Below are 22575 nucleotides of genomic sequence, written 5' to 3'. Positions count from 1 at the left end.
CCGAGTTTATCAGGCAGTGTGAATTACAAGCTAATGATTTATTGCTTTATGTCTAAAATCCATATATGAGTGAGTACATACCATGTTCCTCTTTTTTTGTGATGGGGTTACCTCACCCAGGATGGTTTCTTCAAGTTCCATGCATTTGTCTGTGAATCTCAAGATTCCATTGATTTTTTTCTGCTGAATAGTATTTCATTGCGTAAATGTGCCACATCTTCTTTATCCATTCTTCAGTAGAGGGGCATCTAGGTTGCTTCCAAGTTCTTGCTATTACAAATAATGCTACTACGAACATAGTTGGACACATGTCTTTGTTGCATAGATGTGGATCATTTCGGTATATGCCTAAGAATGGAATTATGAGGTCCTGTGGTAGACTGATTCACATTTTCCTGATATTAAAAATAGCTGTACAAGTTTGCACTCCCAACAGCAGTGGAGGAGTGCTCTCCCTCTTAAGATGTCATTGGTGTTTCTTTTTTTTTTTTTTATGCATATAGAGTATTTTTTATTTAATTTTATATAACAAAGTCCAATTAAATGAAAACAAACATTTATACACAATATTTGGGAATTTGGGCGTCGTTCTTTCCAAACTACTTCCTGCTGGTAAGGGGCGCTGTCTTGGGGGATTCGAAGAAGATTCAGATATCCTAGCTGTAGTCTGTAGGGCTGTTTTGTCCAGCTGTTTGGAATGTAGGATCAGCTTGTACTCTGTTTCAGGCGGTCTGGTGTGATCAAACCACATTAGTCTGGAAGGAATCCACATCTTTTCATTTTCTGTGGAAACAAAAATAGAAATACTTTTCCCCAGTAACTTGTTCTTCAACTTAAATTTTGGAGTCAAAGCGTTTTTTTTTTTTTTTTTTTTTTTTTTTTTTATTATTTTACATGTCGATCCCAGTTCCCTCTCCCTCCCTCCCTCCCTCCCCCCAAGCCCTCCCTCCCTCCTTCCCTCCCTTTTGCCCTCTCTACCCTCTCCCATGCACTCTAAACACCCTCCCCTCCCAACCCCCCACCACAATACAATATGTAGGGGAATGCCATCCAGTTGGGGTCATGTAGATCTGACAGGTCCTGTGAAGTAGGGACTAGGGCTTCTCTCCTATCTCTAGAATAAGGCAGTTATCCCTCCATGGGGGATATGTTTGCAAAGTCCTTTTGTGCACCAGGGATACATCCTGGCTCCACTGTCTGAGGTCTCTTAGACTGCTCAGACCTTCTGGCTGAGACCCATATTCAGGGGGGTCTGAGTCAGACCCCTGTTGGCTTCCCAGCTATCAGTCTAGTGGCCCTTAGCTCCTCCTTGTTCAGGTAAGCTGTCTCTATGTACTTCTACCGCATGGTCTTGTCCTCTCCATCTGCTTCTGGGTTCTAGTTTGACTCAGTGTTTATGTATGGGTGTTTGCTCCTGTTTTCAACAGGCATTAGTTGAGGGCTCCATGGAGAAGTTAGTTGTTGATCTCACTCTCCGGGAAGGGCATTTATGATAGCCTTTCCACAGAAGCTGAGATTGTTAGTTGGGAGCAGTCTTGTAGTTCCCTCGACCTTTCTTTGTGTTCAACTTTATCTTCAAACCAATATTGGCTCCCTCTTTTATGTTCTCTCTCTCTGTCTCTGTCTCTCTCTCTCTTTCCTATTTTCCATTCCTAACCAGGCTCAATCCTCCTGGTCGCACATGCCTTCCTCTCCTCCCTCTCATTTTCTCCTACTTCTCTCTCCATTAGCTGTCCTCCCCCACTATACCTGAGGTCTGGGGTACTTGTCCCTTCCCAGTTCTGTGAGGGACTTTATATGAATCTCTTAGAATACAACTTGTATCCTAGTTCCTCTGGTGATGTGAATTATAGGCTGATGATCATTTGATCTAGGTCTAAAATCCATATATGAGTGAGTACATACTGTGTTCCTCTTTTTGTGACTGGGTTACCTCATTCAGGATGGTTTCTTCAAGTGCCATCCACTTGCCTGCGAATTTCAAGATACCATTATTTTTTTCTGCAGAGTAGTATTCCATTGTGTAGATGTGCCACATCTTCATTAACCATTCTTCAATTGAAGGGCATCTAGGTTGCTTCCAGGTTCTTGCTATTACAAATAGTGCTGCTATGAACATAGTTGAACAGATGTCTTTGTTGCATTGATGTGAATCCTTTGGGTATATGCCTAAGAGGGGGATTGCCGGGTCCTGTGGTAAACTAATTCCCATTTTCCTGAGGAACCGCCATACTGATCTCCAAAGTGGCTGTATGAGTTTGCACTCCCACCAGCAGTGGAAGAGTGTTCCACTTTCTCCACATCCTCTCCAACATAAGTCATCACTGGTGTTTCTAATTTTAGCCATTCTGGCAGGGGTAAGATGGTATCTCAAAGTTGTTTTGATTTGCATTTCCCTGATAGCTAAGGATGTGGAGCATTTTCTTAAGTGTCTTTCAGCCTTTTTGATTTCCTCCATTGAGAATTCTTTCTTCAGTTCTGTACCCCATTTTTTAATAGGGTTATTTGGTGTTTTGTTGACTAGTTTCTTGAGTTCTTTGTATATTTTGGAGATCAGCCCTTTGTCAGATATAGGATTAGTGAAAATCTTTTCCCAGTCAGTGGGCTGCCGTTTGGTCTTGTCAACTGTGTCCTTTGCCTTACAGAAGATTCTAAGTTTGAAGAGGTCCCATTTATTAATTGTTTCTTTCAGTGTCTGTGCCCCTGGAGTTATGTTCAAGAAGCGGTCTCCTATACCAATTTGTTCAAGGGTACCTCCTACTTTCTCTTCTAAGAGGTTCAATGTGGCTGGATTGATGTTGAGGTCTTTGATCCATTTGGACTTGAGTTTTGTGCATGGCAACAGACATGGGTCTATCTGCAGTCTTCTACACACCCTCATCCAATTGTGCCAGCACCATTTGTTGAAGATGCTGTCTTTGCCCCATTGTATAATTTTAGCTGTTTTGTCGAAAATCAGGTGTTCATAGGTGCGTGGATTAATATCAGGATTTTCAATTCGATTCCATTGGTCTACCTGTCTATATTTTATGTAGTAGAGCTTAAAGTCAGGAATGGTGATGCCTCCTGATGTTCTTTTATTGTATAGGGTTGTTTTGGCTATCCAGGGTCTTTTGTTTTTCCATATAAAGTTGATTATTATCCTTTCAAGGTCGGTGAAGAATTGTGGTGGGATTTTAATGGGGGGGATTGCATTGAATCTGTAGATTGCTTTTGGTAAGATTGCCATTTTTACTATGTTTATCCTACCTATCCAAGAGCATGGGAGGTCTTTCCATTTTCTGGTATCTTCTTTAATTTCTTTCTTTAGAGTCACAAAGTTCTTATTATATAGATCTTTTACTTGTTTGGTAAGTGTTACACCAAGATACTTTATGTTGCTTGTGGCTATTGTAAAGGGTGATGTTTCTCTGATTCCTTTCTCTGCCTCTTTGTCGTCTGAAAAAAATAGGGCTACTGATTTTTTTGAGTTTATCTTGTATCCTGCTAGTTTGCTGAAGGTGTTTATCAGCTGTAGGAGTTCCCTGGTAGAGTTTATTGGGTCGCTTATGTAAACTATCATATCATCTGCAAATAGAGACAGTTTGACTTCTTCCTTTCCAATTTGGATGCCCTTGATCTCCTTTTGTTGTCTTATAGCATTAGCTAGAACTTCTAGTACGATATTGAAGAGATATGGAGAGAGAGGACAGCCTTGTCTTGTTCCTGATTTTAGAGGAATTGGCTTAAGTTTCTCTCCATTCAGTTTGATGTTGGCAGTTGGTTTGCTGTATATTGCTCTTATTATGTTTAGGTATGTTCCTGTTATCCCTGACCTCTCTAATACCTTTATCATGAAATGGTATTGAATTTTGTGGAAGGCTTTTTCTGCATCTAGGGAGATAATCATATGGTTTTTCTTTTTCAGTTTGTTTATATGGTGGATCACGTTGATAGATTTTCGTATGTTAAACCATCCCTGCAATCCAGGTATGAAGCCCACTTGATCATGGTGGATGATTTCTCTGATGTATTTTTGAATTCGGTTTGCCAGTATTTTATTGAGTATTTTTGCATCGATGTTCATCAGGGTTATTGGTCTGTAGTTTTCTTTCTTAGTTGTGTCTTTGTGAGGTTTGGGTACCAAAGTTATTGTGGCCTCATAAAAAGAGTTTGGCAATAAACCTTCTGTTTCTATCTTGTGGAACAGTTTGAGGAGTAGTGGTATTAGTTCTTCCTTGAATGTCTGGTAGAATTCTGCACTGAATCCATCTGGCCCTGGACTTTTTTTCGTTAGAAGGCTTTCGATGACTGCTTCTATTTCATTTCGGGTTATAGGTCTATTTAAGTTGTTTGTCTGTTCTTGATTTAATTTTGGTAAGTGATAGTTATCCAGAAACTTGTCCATTTCCTTTGAATTTTCAATTTTTGTGGAATACAGATTTTCGAAGTATGACCTGAAAATTGTCTGGATTTCCTCTGTGTCTGTTGTTATGTTCCCCATTTCGTTTCTGATTTTGTTAATTTGCATGTTCTGTCTCTGCTTTTTCATTAATTTGGATAAAGGTTTATCAATCTTGTTGATTTTCTCAAAAAACCAACTCTTTGTTGCATTGATTTTTTGTATTGTTTTCCTGGTTTCTATTTTGTTGATTTCAGCCCTCAAGTTGATTATTTCCTGGCGTCTCCTCCTGCGGGGTGAATTCGCTTCTCTCTGTTCTAAGGTTTTCAGTTGCGCTGTTAATTCATTTATGTGACTATCCTCTGTTTTCTTCATATGGGCACTTAGTGCAATGAACTTCCCTCATAGCACTGCTTTCAAGGTGTCCCATAAGTTCGGGTATGTTGTATCCTCATTCTCGTTGAATATTAGAAAGTCTTTAATTTCTTTCTTTATTTCTTCTTTGACCCAGGAGTGGTGCAATTGCACATTGTTAAGTTTCCATGAGTTTGCAGGTTTTCTGCTATTTGTATTGTTGTTGAATTCCAATTTTAAAGCATGGTGGTCCGATAAGATACAGGGGACTATTTCTATTCTCTTGTATCTGTTGAGGTTTGTTATGTCTCCTAGTATGTGGTCGATTTTAGAGAAGGTTCCATGTGGAGCAGAGAAGAAGGTATATTCTTTTGTCTTTGGATGGAATGTTCTATAGATGTCTGTTAGCCCCAGTTGAGACATAACTTCTGTTAATTCTTTTGTTTCTTTGTTGAGTTTCTGATTTGTGGTCCTGTCTAGTGTTGAGAGTGGTGTATTGAAGTCTCCCACTATAAGTGTGTGAGGTTTTATATGAGCTTTGAGTTTTAGTAGTGTTTCTTTTACGAATGTGGGTGGCTTTGTATTAGGGGCATAGATGTTCAGAATTGAGACTTTGTGTTGATGGATTTCTCCTGAGATGAATATGAAATGACCGTCTTCATCTCTTTTGACTAGTTTTGGTTTGAAGTCTAGCTTGTTAGATATTAGGATAGCTACGCCTGCTTGCTTCTTATTTCCGTTTGATTGGAAAATCTTTTCCCAACCCTTTACCCTGAGGTAATGTCTATCTTTGGAGCTAAGATGTGTTTCTTGTATGCAGCAGAAGGATGGATTCTGTCTTCGTATCCATTCTGTTAATCTGTGTCTTTTTATAGGTGAGTTAAGACCATTAATGTTGAGGGTGAGTAAGGACCATTGATTGTTGATGGTTGTTTGATTTAGGTTTGTTGTTGGCAGTGGTATTGTGAATATATTTGTTCTGCTTCACCCTAGGTTTCTGGTGTAGTTGGATTATCTGTTGCCTACATTTTTGTGGGCGTAGTTACCTTCCTTGGGTTGGAATTTTCCTTCCAATACTTTCTGTAGGGCTGGATTTGTAGATACATATTGGGAAAATCTGGTTTTGTTATTGAATATCTTGTTCTCTCCATCTATATTGACTGAGAGTTTTGCTGGATATAGTAGCCTAGGCTGGCATCCGTGTTCTCTTAATACTTTTAGAACATCTATCCAGGACCTTCTGGCCTTGAGGGTTTCCATGGAGAAGTCAGGTGTAATTTTGATAGGTCTGCCTTTAAATGTTACCTGTCCTTTTTCCTTCGCTGCTCTTAATATTTTTTCTTTATTCTGTATGCTAGGTGTTTTGATTATTATATGTTGAGGGGTCTTTTTTCTTTGGTCCAGCCTATTTGGGGTTCGGTATGCTTCTTGTACTTTCATGGGCATGTCCTTCTTCAGATTTGGAAAGTTTTCCTCGATGATTTTGTTGAATATGTTTTCGGCACCTTTGAGCTGGGCTTCCTCACCTTCCTCTATGCCTATTATTCTTAGGTTTGGCCTTTTCATGGTGTCCCACATTTCCTGGATATTGTGTGTTAAGGATTTGTTGGATTTATGGTTTTCTTTGGTCGATGAATCTATTTCTTCTAGTTTATCTTCTGCGCCTGAGATTCTCTCTTCCATCTCTTGAATTCTATTGGTTATGCTTGTGTCCGTGGTTTCCGATTTTTTGCCCAGCTTTTCAATTTCCAGCTTTCCTTCCATTTGTGTTGCCTTTATTTTCTCAATTTCGGTTTTCAAATCTTGAACCGCTTCCTTCACCTGGTTAATTGTTTTTTCTTGGCTTTCTGTACTTTCCTTAAGGAATTTGTTCATTTCTTCCACTTTTTTGTTTGTTTTTTCCTCTATTTCTTTAAGGGATTTTCTCATATCTTCTTTGAGGGCCTCTATCATTTTTATGATGGTGATTTTTAAGTCGTACCCTTCTGCTTCCTCTGATTTATTGTTGTGTTCCATTCTAGTTGGTGTAGATTCCCTAGATTCTGGTGGTGTCATGTTTGTCTTTCTGTTGTTAGGTGTTCTCTTGTATTGCCTTCTTCCCATAGTTTCTTCCTGTAGGTGTTGGTGGTGTCTCTTCCCTCTCTCTATGGTCCTTCCCAGATGGGCTTATGTGGATCAAAGATTCAATGTCTGTATCTCTGTGTGGTCCAAGCTCTCTAGGAGGCTTCTCTCTGGCCAATAGCCGGCAGAAGAGGACGAGGGCTGGACTGGAACTTGAGAAGGTTTTGCAGGGTAGTGGGATCTCACTGGAAACTGGCGCTCTCCAGCTGAGACCTCGTTCTTTGGCAGGGGCCTGGATTTGTGGGTCAAGGATCTTGCCTGCAGGAACTCCAAGTGGACCCACAGAGATAGGCGGATCTCTGGGAGGGGCCTGGGACTCCAGCAGAGGACTGGAGGCGGGGTCAGGGACCAAGCAGGTGGAAATTACAGGTCAGGTCAGGTCTCCTTTGTTCGGAGTTGCTCAGAGAGGTCTCCGAAGTAGGGTGGACTGTTGGCTCCACCCTCTGTCCCAGTGCTCAACCAGAGTGGCAGGACCGTAGGTGGGGTAGGGCACAGGGTGGGGGGGGGGGGTAGGCTGGAGGTTGGGATGGGTGGGGGTGTATCAGAGCTCCAAGGGTGCTCTCAAAGGGGACCGGAGACAGGAGCAGCAGGTGGTGTTTCTTATTTTAGCCATTCTGACAGGAGTAAGATGGTATCTCATTGTTGTTTTGATTTGCATTTCCCTGATGGCTAAGAAAGTTGAACACTTTCTTAAGTGTTTTTCAGTCATTTTGGATTCCTTTATTGAGAATTCTCTCTTCAGTTCTGTACCCCATTTTTAATAGGATTATTTGGTGTTTTGGTGACTAGATTCTTGAGTACTTTGTATACTTTGGAGAACAGCCCACACTGTCAGTTGTGGGGTTGGTGAAGATCTTCTCCCAGTCTGAGGGATGACATTTGATCTTGTCAACTGTGTCCTTTGCCTAACAGAAGCTTCTCAGTTTGAAGAGGTCCCATTTATTAATTGTTGATTTCAGTGTCTGTGCTACTGTATTAAGGTCAGGAAACAGTCTCCTGTACCAATTCGATCAAGGGTGCCTCCCACTTTATTTTCTAAGAGGTTCAATGTCGCTGGATTTATGTTGAGGTCTTTGAACCATTTGGACTTGAGTTTTGTGCATGGCAATAGACATGGGTCTATCTGAAGTCTTCTACACACCATCATCCAGTTGTGCTAGTAACATTTGTTGAAAATGCTTTCCTCCTTCCATTGTGCAATTTTAGATATTTTCTCAAAAATCAGGTGTTCATAGGTGTGTGGGTTAATATCAGGATTTTTTATTCGATTCCATTAATCTACCTGTCTATTTTTGTGCCAATACCAAGCTGTTTTCAGGAGTGTATAGCTCTATGGTAGAGCTTGAAATCAGGGATGGTGATGTGTCCTAAACTTCCTTTAGTGTACAGGGTTGTTTGGCTATCCTGGGTCTTTTGTTTTTCCATAAAAAGTTAGGTACCATCCTTTCAAGGTTTGCAAAGAATTGTGCTGGAATTTTGATGGGGATTGCATTGAATCTGTAGATTGCTTTTGGCAAGATTGCCATTTTTACTAAGTTTATCCTACCTATCCAAGAGAATGGAGATCTTTCCATTTCCTTTAATTTCTTTCTTTAAAGAAACAAAGTTCTTGCTATATAGGTCTTTCACTTGTTTAATTGGTTATACCCACAAGATATTTTATGTTGTTGTGGCTATTGTAAAGGGTGATGCTTCTCTGATTTCTTTCTCAGCCCCTTTATCATCTGTACATAGTAGAGCTAATGATTTTTTATTTTTGAGTTAATCTTGAATCCTGCAAACTTGTTGAAGGTGTTTATCAGCAATAGGAGTTCCCTGATAGAGTTTTTAAAATCACTTATGTAAACTATCATAAGATCTACAAATAGTGACAGTTTGACTTCCTCTTTCCAATTTGCATCCCCTTGATTGATCAACTTTTGTTGACTTATTGCTCTAGATAGAACTTCAAGTACAATATTGAAGAGATATGGAGAGTGAGCAGCCTTGTCTTGTTCCTTAGTTTAGAGAAATCGATTTAAGCTTGTCTCCATTCAGTTTGATGTTGGCTGTTGGCTTACTGTATATTACATTTATTATGTTTAAGTATATTCCTATTATCCCTGATCTCTCCAAGACTTTTATCATGAAAGGGTGTTGAATTTTGTCAAAAGCTTTTTCAGCATCTAGTGAGATGATCATATGGTTTTTCTTTTTCAGTTTGTTTATATGGTGGATCACATTGATAGATTTGTGTATGATGAATCATCCCTGCATCCCTGGGATTAAGCTCACTCGGTCATGGTGGATGATTTCGCTGATTTGCCAGTATTTTATTGACTATTTTTGCATCAAGGTTCATGAGGACTATCTGTCTGTAGTTCTCTTTCTTAGTTGTGTCTTTGTATGACTTGAGTACCAAGGTGATTGTGGCCTTGTAAAAAGAGTTTGGTAATAAACCTTGTGCTACTATTGTGTGGAACAATTTGAGGAGTTTTGGTATTAGCTCTTTGTTGAATTTCTAGCAGAATTCTGCACTGAAGACATCTGGCCCCGGGATTTTTTTGGTTGGGAGGATTTTGATGACTGCTACTATTTCATTAGGGGTTATATGTCAAATTAAGTTGCTTATCTGCTCTTGATTTAATTTTGGTAAGTGATAGTTATCCAGAAATTTGTGCATTTCCTTTGAATTTTCAAATTTTGTCCAGTACATGTTTTCACAGTATGACCTGAAAATTGTCTGGATTTCCTCAGTGTCCATTGTTATGTCTCTCTTTTTGTGTCTAATTTTGTTAATTTACATGTTCTCTCTCTGCTTTTTGGTTAGTTTGGATAAAAGTTTATCTATCTTGTTGATTTTCTGGAAAAACAAACTCCTTGTTGCATTGATTTTTTGTATTGTTTTCCTGGTTTCTACTTTATTGATTTCAGCCCTCAAATTGATTATTTCCTGACATCTACTCCTCCAGTGTGAGTTTGCTTCTTTTTGTTCTATGGCTTTCAGTTGTGATGTTAATTCTCTAATGTGACTATTCTTTGTTTTCTTCATATGGACACTTAGTGCAATGAACTTCCCTTGTAACACTGCTTTCAAAGTGTCCCATAAGTTCAGGTACATTCTGTCTTCATTCTCTTTGAATTCTAGGAAGTCTTTAATTTCTTTCTTTATTTCTTCTTTGACCCAGGTATGGAGCAATTGTGCATAGTTCAGTTTTCATGAGTTTGTTGGTTTCTGCGATTGGTGATGTTGAATTCCACCTTTAAAGCATGGTGGTCTGATAAAATACAGGGAACTATCCCAATTTTTTGTAACAGTTGAGGTTTGTTATGTCACCTAGAATGTGGTCGATTTTACAGAAGGTTCCATGTGGAGTAGAGAAGAAGGTATGTATATTCTTTTGTGTTTGTATGGAATGTTCTATATATGTCTGTTAACCCCAATTGAGACATAACTTCTGTTAGTTCTTTTGTTTCTTTGTTAAGTTTCTGTCTGATGGTCCTGTCTAGTGGTGAAGTGGGGTGTTGAAGTCTCCCACTGTGAGTGTATGAGGTTTTATGTGAGCCTTGAGTTTTAGTAGCATATCTTTTACAAATGTGGGTGTCTTTGTATTTGTGGCACAGATGTTTAGAATTGAGACTTTTATGCTCATGGATTCCTCCTGTAATTAATATGAAATTAACTTCTTTTGATTGATTTTGATTTGAAGCCTATCTTCTTAGATATTAGGATAGCTACACATGCTTGCTTCTTAGGTCCATTTGATTGGAAGATCTTTTCCAACCCTTTACCTTGAGGTAATGTCTGTCTTTGAAGCTTAGATATGTTCTTGTATGTAACAGAAGGATGAATTGTGTCTTCAAATCCATTCTGTTAGCCTGTGTTTTTACAGGCAAGTTAAGACCATTAATACTGAGGGAAAATAAGGACATTAATTGTTAATTCTTGTTTGTTTTAGATTTGTTGTTGGAGGTAGTATTGTGATTATATTTGCCCTGTTTTATCCTTTGGATTCTGGTGAAGTAGGATTATCTATTGCCTATGTCTTTGTGAGTGTAGTTAACTTCCTTGGGTTGGAGTTCTCCTTCCAGAATTTACTGTAGGGCTGGATTTGTAGATACGTATAGTGAGAATCTGGCTTTGTCATTGAGTATCTTTTTTTCTCCGTCTATAATCATTCAGAGTTTTGCTGGGTATAGTAACCTTGGCTGGCATCCATGGACTCTTAGTACTTGTGAAACATCTATCCAGGACCTTCTGGCCTTCAGAGTTTCCATTGAAAAGTCAGGTGTAATTTTTATAGGTCTGCCTTTATATTTTACCTGGCCTTTTTCCTTCTCTGCTCTTAATATTCTTTCTTTATTCTGTGTGTTAGGTGTTTTAATTATTATGTGGTGAGGGGTCTGGTTTTTTTTTGGGGGGGGGGTCCAGTCTATTTGGTGTTCGGTATACTTCTTGTACTTTCATAGGCATGTCCTTCTTCAGTTTGGGAAATCTTTTCTTCAATGATTTTGTTGAATATATTTTCTGCATCTTTGACCTAGGCTTCTTCTATGCCTATTATTCTTAGGTTGGGCCTTTTCACATTGTTCCACATTTCCTGGATGTTTTGTGTTTGATTTAAGATTTTCTTTGTTCAATGAATCTACTTCCTCTTGTTTATTTTTAGCACCTGAGATTTTTCTCTTTGATCTCTTATATTCTGTTGGTTATGCTTGCATCTGTAGTTCCTGGTCATTTGCCCAGTTTTTCTATTTCCAGTATTCCCTCAGTTTGTGTTTTCTTTATTGTATCTTTTTCAGTTTTCAATCCTGAACTGTGTCCTTCACTTGTTTGATTGTTTTTTCTTGGCTTTCCTTACATTCTTGAAGTGATTTGCTCATTTCTTCTCATTTTTGTTTGTTTTTTCTTCCATTTTTAAAGAGATTTTCTCGTATCATCTTTGAGGGCCCCTATCATTTTTTTCCAATAATTTTTTTAATTTATTTTATTATTTTACATGTTGACCCCAGTTCCCTCTCCCTCCCTTTTACCCTCTCTGCCCTCTCACATGTACCCTAACCACCCTCCCCTCCCATTCCCCCACCCCAATTCCATATATAGGGGAATGCCATCCAGTTGGGGTCATGTAGGTCTGACAGGTCATGTGAAGTAGGGACTAGGGCTTCCCTCCTGTCTCTAGGTTAAGGCAGTTATCCCTCCATGGGGGATGTGTTAGCAAGGTCATTTTGTGCACCAGGGATACATCCTGGCTCCACTGTCTGACGTCCCTTAGACTGCTCAGTCCTTCTGGCTGAGACCCATATTCAGGGGGGCCTGAGTCAGTCCCACTTAGCTGTCTCAGTGATGTTCAAATAAGATTAGTTGAAACATTACAAAAATGTCATCTTGTCAGTGTGTGAACCTGTTGTTATCTAAAGGTGGAGAAAAACAGGACAATTTGAATAATAAATCCTATTTGTAAATGAAACTGATATTCTCTCTCTCTCTCTCTCTCTCTCTCTCTCTCTCTCTTTTAATTTGGAATGTGTTATTTAGTTTACTCTGGGTACTACACACTTGTTCAAAACACTTCCCAGGAACCACAAATAAATGCCAAAGGGGTTTCTCAGTGGATAAAGTTGGTTGCTGCTAAGCCTAATGACCTGAGTTCAAACTCTGGGAGACTCATATTACTCCTAAAAATTTTCTATTCTTTCTTCACTTGGATTGTGGCATATGCACAGTTCCATACAAGCATATATTTAAAAGAAATCTTATACCCAAAATAATGCCCAAATGAGGTCACTTGCAGCCAAATTTGACTCCCTAGGTTTCAGCTCTAAAATTCACATACTCACATGGGGGAAGTAAGTAATAGACACCTGGAAGGTGTAGTATCACTGTTAAAGGCACACCATGGCACAGGTGCATACACACATAGTTAAAACATTTTTTTTAGTGGATGAAAATAAGAAAGCAAATAAAATAGCCCAATTATTGTGAACATAATGATTTGCCAGCTTGTTGTTGTTGTTGTTGTTGTTGTTGTTATTATTATTATAGAATTTCAAGAATTACTGTAATTCAAAACAATGGGGGATCTTATTTAAATCTTACTTTATCCTTTCCTTTCCTCATTCAAAAATAATTTTAAAGTACTTTAAATTATTATTTAAAATCATTTTTAAAACATATCTGGTCTTAGAGGTGAATGCCTATAATTCCAGCACTTGGGAGACAGTAGTAGGGCAATCTCTCTGATTTTGAGGCCAGATTGAGCCATATATTGAGTTCCCAGACAGCCATGGCTATGTAGAGATACCCTGACTCAAATAACCAACAAACAAACAAAATCCAGAAAGAAAGACCATATCTTTAAATAAGGACTGTCATTGGTTTTAAGAAAACCTTTTGTTCATAATTTAAATTTTAAGTGTATATTTTGGGAATTTCATATGTTTTGATCATTTTCACACATTCTCCAATTCTCCCAGTTCCATGTTGCCTTGCTCACCCACCAACATTTGTGCTTTATTTTTTAACCCATAAAATAAAGTACAACTTGTACTTCTCAAAAAAAAAAAAAAGAAGAAGAAGAAGAAGAAGAAGAAGAAGAAGAAAGAAAGGAAGAAAGAAAGAAAGAAAGAAAAGAAGAAAAAAGAAAGAAAACCTTTTTTATCTTTGGTTTCTTTAAGAGAACCATGTTACCAATGAAAATAAGGAAAATATGTGGAGAGTCCATTCACAGAAGAATAGAAATCCATTGATTCCTTGGACAACCATCTAATAGACTTTCATCAACCTCAGGTGATAAGAGAAAGGAGTGATTAGGCATTTTTATCTACATTATAATGTTATATTTCAGACCTGAAGGGGTTGCTCTATAGTACTGCTCCTCTTAGATACCCAAGTGTGGTTCCTAACACCCACATCAGATGGCTCAGAACTACGTGTATTTATTTCAGTTCCAGAAGATCTAAAGCTTCTTCTGGCCTCCTAGGTCACAACATATGCAAATGAGGAAAAGATATATACATGTCATTTCTGATTATAAAAACTGATTTTTTTTCATGTATATTTTTAAAAATAATTAAAATTAATTTACTTCTATAAGTCTTGCCACTGTATATACCAAATGCATATCTGGTACCAGTGGAGATCAGAAGATGGTATCAGGTTCTCTATGACTGAATTTATAGAGGGTTCTGAACTCTTTTGGGTGCTTGGAATCTCAGTCATTCCCTGTGGATGAACAAATATTGCTCTTAGCTGCTCAGCCATTTATTCAGCTCTGTGAACATGCCATTAATAGCAGTAAGGTGTGAATAGCTTATCCTCAGTTTATCTTCACTTCATCCCTGATGAGCCAAAAAGCAATGTAAGATTGATAACTTAGAGGTGATGCTTCAAGATTTTTCTGAGCCCAAAATCTTGGCAAAATGTGGGAAGAATTTTACGTATGTATGTATGTATGTATGTATGTATGTATGTATGTATGTTTCAGGAGAAAAATTGACAATGCAAATTTTTTAAAAGTGCTGACCACCTGACAAAAACCACAAGGCTGAGTTCATCTCAAATTTGTAAATAGGCAGCAATGGGAGCCTATTAGGACTCATGTCCGGTGTACCCTTTTCATGACTATGTCTCTTGTAAGAAGAAAAATTGTAGGCATGAAGAGCTATCTGTTGGAAAGGGATGTTATTCTGCTTCACTAGTCAGTGCCTATAAAACCCTCAGTTAGGAGCCCTGGTTGATGATGACTTCACTTGGCATCCAGGCCATCTGGAGATCCTGCAACTTAAACAGAAATCACTCTAAGGCTAGGGGAACTGGCATTTACAAAGAGCTGTGGAATATGGGGAAATATATACAGTGGGAGTTTTGGTGTGAAACACGGGCATCAAATGGCCAGAAAACACTGCTCAGGTTGTACCTGAGGAGAAGCTGGCTCCTACTGTGATTTCTGTGTTCACTCACCTGTGATGGGTTAGCCACTACCTGTCTTCCACTTACTCCTATTGTTGGCAATGACAGTCTAGCTGCCAGAGTCAGCACCCTGCATCCCTTCATGTTTCAAGTGAAAATCAGATGTGAATGGAGAGGCATCGATTTATCTGCTGAGTGGCTTTACCAAATAAATCAGTCAATTAGCCTCCATGACTTTTAAACACAGAGTCATTGTTGAATGAGAGTAGCTTTAACACTTTCAAAGGGTTTACTTTCAAAATTCAAGTTTGTTTTAAAAATGTGGAAGTGCTAAAGTTTGTTTATATAGTACCGGCATTCTAGTTCTTTTGTTTGTTTTTCTCATTCAAAGAGACACTCAGTTCACATTAGTCACTTCAGGAATAAAACCCCAACAATAAATTACTGGTTTAAAATAGAATAGGGATTCTCAGGAATGAAGATGATAGAGCACATTGTATCAACCAACATTTTAGGGATAGGTAAAATACAGTAACAATCACTGATTACCGGGAGCCTATAGTGTAGTATATACAACACATATGCAAAGCACTGAATGCTATTAAGACACTGTAAGAGATGCTGGAGATGTAGTTCACCTTGTTGGGGGAGTGTTTGTCCTGAATTCATGTTCCCAACAACACATGTAACAGCTCTGGTAGTGGTGCTCACTTGTAATGCCAGAACTTCTTGAGACATAGAAGAAGGATCAAAAGTACAAGGATTTGCAGTGAGGTCAAGGTTAGTCTAGGCTACCTTAAAGCCTGTCTCATAATAATAAATGAACAAACAACAGCTATAAAGTCAGAAAGAGACAGGATCAAACAGATTTCCTACAATATGAACAAAACTGAGGTACTGGAACAAATACTCAGCAATTAACAGCACTGGTTTATTTTCTAGGGGACCTGGATGTGAGTCTCAGGACTCACAGAGCAGCTCATACTATCTTTAATTCCAGTTGTAAGGAATCTGACAATCACTTCTGGCCTCCATAGTTACTATAAACACAAGTGGTACAGAGACATACATGTAGGCAAAGTACAAACATAGGAAAACTTAAATAAAAAGCTACTATATTCTACTAATAAATTTGCCAGGAAAAAATTAGTGTAGGAATGACTATATGATGGTTGGGCTATAAGCATAAAGAAGGAAGAGTATAAAAGTGGGCACTAGGACTGCAAACATAGTGTTACTCTGCTGAACCAGAGAAAAAGGACAGTCTTCTATAGTCAGGCTCTTGCTCAAATCTTTGTTAACCCTGGGCCCCTACATTCAGAGAAAACACCAAACTGATCTTAAAACCCAATTTAGCTAAACAGACCTAGGGTCATAGCAAACCGAGACACTGAGTGTCCCTATAAGAAGCACCTATTTTCAGTGGCCTAATAGAAAGTAATCTGGAACTGCAGGAATTTTTTTTTCTTAACTTGTTCTTGTCAGGAACTTCTTAGCACATTGTTACTATTGTAGAAAAATAATAATAGCTTCACTTAACATAAACACACATAATATCTCCATACCTATGTAGAACTAAAATGCATTGTGTATTTAAGTTATTTGAATTGAAAAATCCTAATTTGCAACTGAAGAGTAGGAAGTATCCATCCCAATGGGGTACATTTGAAAGCAGATATCACATTTGTTGCAATACACAATCATTTAGACATCTTTTAGCAGGGGAAAAATAACTTGAAGGTAAATGATATTTTACTGGGAACCCACTTGTAATCCCAGCTGAGACCGACCTGGTCTCCAGAGATGAATTCTAGGAAAGCTACTCAGTAAACTTAGTGCAAATATATTAATTCATTAATGAAAAAAAACTAAAAGGAGTGAATGTAATGTAGCTAAAATGTTTCTTAGGCTTAATGACAAAAAAAAAAAGGAAAAAAAAAGATTCTTCCTTGCAGTCCCATTACTATTCACAAGAAAAGTTTGAATCTTTATTCAAATATAGAAAATAGACAACCAACCAAACCAACCGACCAACAAGAAAAAAAAAAATTAAAAACTAAGAAATGAATTTATCAAACTGCACAATTATTCTACTGAAAGAAAACCCACAGATGACTAAAAGCTAATATAGAGAATTGTTAAGCAAAGGGCTTGATGTATTTACTGAAATCATACCAAAAAAGAATATTATCAGATATCAAGCAAGTATCTCTATAATCAAATTGAGGGCTGAAATCAATAGACACAAAACAATATAAAGAATCAGTGAAACAAAATGTGGTTCTTTGAGAAAATCAACAAGATAGACAAAACTTTGTCCAAATTAACCAAATGCAGAGAGACACTATCCAAATTAACAAAAACAGAAATGAAAGAGGGGACATAACAACAGACACTGAGGAAATCCAGAGAACCATCAGGTCATACTTTGAATACCTGTACTCCACAAAATTGGAAAACTTAAAAGAAATTAACAATTTTCTGGATAGATATCACATACCAAAATTAAATCAAGAAGAGACATTATAACCCCCAATGAAATAAAAGTAGTCATCAAAAGTCTCCCAACCAAAAAATTCTCAGGGCCAGATTGTTTCAGTGCAGAATTCTACCAGAAATTCAAAGAACAACTAATACCAATACTCCTCAAAGTGTTTCACACAATAGAAACAGAAGAAGCATTGCCAAACTCTTTTTACAGGGATACAATTACCTTAGTACCCAAGCCACACAAAGACACAACTAAGAAGGAGAATGACAGACCAATATCCCTCATAAACACTGATGAAAAAATACTCAATAAAGTACTGGCAAATTGAATCCAAGACTACAAAAGAAAAATCATCTGCCAAGATAAAAGAAACATATCTAAACATCTAAACATAATAAAGGCAATATACAGCAAACCAACAGCCAACATCAAACTAAATGGAGAGAAACTCAATGTGATTCCTCTAAAATCAGAAACAAGATAAGGCTGTCCACTCCCTCCATAACTCTTCAATATTGTACTTATAATTCTAGCTACTGCAATAAGAAAACAAAAGGAGATCAAGGGGATACAAATTGGAAAGGAAGAAGTCAAAATTTCACTATTTGAAGATGATATGATAGTTTACATAAGTGACCTGAAAAACTCTACCAGAAAACTCCTACAGCTGATAAACACCTTCATCAAAGTGGCAGGATACAAGATTAACTCAAATAAATTAGTAGCCATCCTATATATAATAACCACAAACAACATAAAATATCTTGGAGTAACTCTAACCAAACAAGTGAAAGAACTGTATGAAAAGAACTTTCAGTCTTGCCCCTGACCTATGGCACCCAAACCCATTCCCAAGAGGGACCTGGAGGCAAAACAAAGCCATTTCTATCATGGACCGGCACCTACTTGGAGAGGTGAGCATCAGGTGAGCATCCTGTCCACCTTTCACTCTTGAAGTCCCCTGACTTGTGGCTCCCAGACCTGCTCTGCATCAGAATCCCCTAGAGAGACCTAGAGGCAGACCAAAGCATCCAGAATCTTTGGCCATTCTTATTTTGAACCTGCATCCACTGGGAGAGAAAAGAGCCTTACACACATACCAATGAGGAGAGGGACAGACCCCACCTGTACACTGGAAGAAGGGATGGGAACATGACAGTATAAGAACACAATCAACAACAGAAATACTTATATGACACCACAAGAGTCTAGGGATTCTATACCACCAACACTAGAACATCCCAACACAGATGAAGCAGAAGAGAATGACCTTAAAAACAACTTTATGAAGATGATGGAGAGGTCTCCAAAGAAGAAATGAGAAAACCCCTTAAAGAAATAGGAGAAAAAATATGCAAATTTGGGAGAAAGAGGAAAAGACAAACCAAAAATGCAAGAAATCAAAAAATCTCTTAAAAAAAAAAATAAAGGTAAGCCAAGTCAAAAGAATCACACAGATGAAGAATTTAAACAAGACCTGAAAACTGAAATAGAGACAATAAAGAAAACACAAAGTAAGGGAATGCTGGAATGCTGAAAATAGAAAATCTAGGTAATGATTACGAACTATAGATGCAAGCAAACCAACAGAATACAAGAGATGGAAGAGAGAATCCCAGGTGTTGAAGATACACTAAAGGAAATCGATTCATCAACCAAAGAAAATCTTAAGTCCAACAAATCTTTAACACAACATATCCAGGAAACATGGAACACCATGAAAAGACCAAACCTAAGAATAAGAAGAAGGTGAAGAAACCCAGCTCAAAGATATAGAAAACATAAAAAAAAACAAAAAACAAACAAACAAACAAACAAAAACCTTTCCCAATCTAAAGAAGGACATGCCTATGAAAATACAAGAACACAAAATAGACTGGATAAAGAAAAAAAGAAAAAAAAAGAAAAGAGTCCCCTTGCCACATAATTATCAAAACACCAAACATACAGAATAAAGAAAGAATATTAAGAGCAGCAAAGGAAAAAAGCCAAGTCACATGTAGAGAATTACATCTGACTTCTCAACGGAAACTCTGAAAGCCAGAAGGTCCTGGATAGATGTTCTACAAACACTAAGACACCACGGACGGCAGCCCAGACTATTATACCCAGCAAAAATTTCAATCACTATAGATAAAGAAAATAAGATATTCCATGACAAAACCAGATTTAAACAATACATAGCCACAAATCCAGTCCTACAGAAAGTAATTGAAGGAAAGCTCCAATAGGCAATAAAAATACCACATTACCAAAAACCAAATATATATATCCCAATACACAAAAAAAAAAAATCGAAAACAAACAAGAATCAACCATCAATGCTCATTTAATATCCCTCAATGCCAATGGTCTTAACTCATTTATAAAAAGACACAGAATGGACACAAAGACAGAATCCATCCTTCTGTTGCATACAAGAAACACACCTCAACTTCAAAAATAGATGTGACCTCAGAGTAAAGGGTTGGGAAAATATTTTCCAATCAAATGAACCTAAGAAACAAGCTGGTGTCATTATCCTAATGTCTAACAAACTAGCTTCCAGGACACTGCTTGAAGCTCCTGAAGACAGGGGACTGAGCATGCACAGGGGAGGCCATCAAGGCAGACCAGCCTGTCCAGAGTCTGCCAGAGTCATGGTCCTGATTCCACCCACGAAAGAAGCCTACTTTCCAGTGCCCTTCTCAGAGCCTCCTGAGGACTGGGGACTGCTTGAGGGGGACCCTGTCCTGGTAGACCAGCCCATTGGGAGTCTGCCTGCATCCTAGTCCCAACTCAAGGAGGTAAGCATTGGTCTGTTTCTAGCCCAACTTCTGGGTCTCTGGTCAGAGCCTCTTGAGGTCTGGGGACTGCACACACATGGGGAATCTGTTCCAGTCTATCCAGAGTCTTCCAGCATCCTATTCCCGCCTCCTCCCTCTGGAAAAGGAGAGCCATCTAAGTATTGGACCTGCTTGCACTCACCATAAGAGAACACTGGTCCTGTACCCTCCAGGAGAGGGAGAGACCCTGTAGTGAGATATCCAGCCAGCCTACACCTGTTGCACTGACCATGCCCACTGAAGTGTGGGGACAGGTGTGGGTGTGACCTGGGGGGACTAGATCTGGGGTCTTGGATCCCAGCTCACTCTTCTATTCTCTGGCCAGAGACAGAAAAGTAGCATCTGGAGGCATCCTTGGGACGGCAACCTGTGGCAGTCATCTACTTCTGGTGTAAGTGATTTCTCCCCGAATAAACATCCATCAGCCTATTGTTTCCAAGATTCTTATTTACCATGCTATAAGACCACAACAGTATACATTGGATAAAGGGATTGATAGACTACAGTATGAAGACAGTCAACAACAGAAAGATCAATATAACTTCCCCATAATCTAGGGACTCCACACCAGAAAGACCTGAGCATCCCAACACAGATGAAGCAGAAGAGAATGACCCTAAAAGCAACTTCATGAAGAGCATAGAGACCCTAAAAGAGAAAATGAGAAAATTCTTTAAAGATATAGAAGAAAAGAGAAACCAAAAATTACAAGAAATAATTTAAACATTGCAAGGTTTGAAAGCTGAAATAGAGACAATTAAAACACACACACACAGTTGTGGGAATTCTGGAAATAGAGTAGCTGGGTAAAAGATCAGGAACTACAGATACCTGTATAACCAACAAATACAAGAGATGGAAGAGAGAATCTCAAGCATTGAAGATAAACTAGGAGAAATAGATTCCTCGACCAAAGAAAATCTTAAGTTCAACAAATCCCTAACAAAATATTCAGGAAATATGGGACACTGTGTAAAGGCCAAACCTAAGAATAATAGGTATAGAAAAAGGTGAAGAAACCCAACTCAAAGGTGCAGAAAATATATTCAACAAAATCATAGAAAAAAACTTTTCCAAAATAAAGACATGCCAATGAATGTGCAAGAGCTTACAGAACATCAAATAAAGTAGACCACAAGAAAGAAAAAAAGAAAGTTCCCTCACCACATAATAATCAAAACACCAAACATAAAGAATAAAGAGAGGATATTAAGAGTCATAAAGGAAAAAGTCCAAGTAACATATAGAGGAAAAACTATCAGGATTACACTTGATTTCTCCATGGAAACTCTGAAGGCCAAAAGGTCCTGGATAGATATCCTACCAACACTAATAGACCATGGATGCTAGCCCACACTACTATACTTAGCAAAGCTATCAATCACTCTTGAGGTAGAAACCAAGCCATTACATGGGGGGGACAGATTTAAACAATTTTTATCAACTAATCCAGCCCTACAGAAAGTTCTGGAAGGAAGTCAACTACATCCACAAAAATATAGGCAACAGATAATCCCACTATACCAACAACCAAAAAAAGGGGGGGGGAACCACACACAATACTGACGACAACAACAAATCCAAAACAACCAATTAACAATCAATGGTCATCAATATACCTCAACATTAACAGTCTTAACTCACCTATAAAAAGATACAGACTAACAGAATAGATAGGAAGACAGAATCCATCCTCATGAACATTAATGCAAAAATACTCAATATAATACTGGCAACTCAAATCAAAGAATATATCAGAGAACTCATCCACCATGACCAGAAAGGCTTCATCCCAGGGATGCAGCAATAGTTCACCATAACAAAAATCCATGAATGTAATTCACCATATAAACAAACTGAAAAAGAAAAAACACATGATCGTTTCACTAGATGTTGAAAAATCCTTTGACAAAATCCAATGCCCTTTCATGATAAACATCTTGGAGAGATTAGGGATAACAGGAACATACTCAAACATAATAAAAGCAACATACAGCAAACCAGCACCCAACATCAAACTAAATGGGGAGAAACTCAATGTGATTCCTTTAAAATCAGGAACAAGACAAGGCTGTCCAGTCTCTCCATATCTCTTCAATATTGTACTTGAAATGCTAGCTAGAGCAATAAAAAAACAAAATGAGATCAAGGGGACACAATTTGGAAAGGAAGAAGTCAAACTTTCACTATTGCAGATGATATGACAGTTTACATAAACAACCCAAAAAACTCTACAAGGGAATTCCTTCTGCTGAAAGTCCCTACTATATACAGAGGATAAAGGGGCTGAGAAACATCACCCTTTGCAATAATTACAAACAACATAAAATATCTTGGGGTATAACTTTCAAACAAGTGAAAGACTTATATAATCAGAACACCACATTCAGGGAATCTGGGTTGGTCCTATGCTGGTTTCCCAGCTATCACGCTGGAGTCCATGAGCTCCCCCTTGTAAAGAGTAAGGTTTTTCCTCCCGCCGCCAGTCTTGTCCCGCCACTGTGCCAGCCCC

The sequence above is a fragment of the Phodopus roborovskii genome, unplaced genomic scaffold (genome assembly GCF_943737965.1).
Source record: "Phodopus roborovskii unplaced genomic scaffold, PHOROB, whole genome shotgun sequence".
Lineage (NCBI taxonomy): Eukaryota > Metazoa > Chordata > Mammalia > Rodentia > Cricetidae > Phodopus > Phodopus roborovskii.
The sequence above is the reverse complement of the archived record's forward strand: the minus strand, read 5'-3'. Positions refer to the sequence as shown.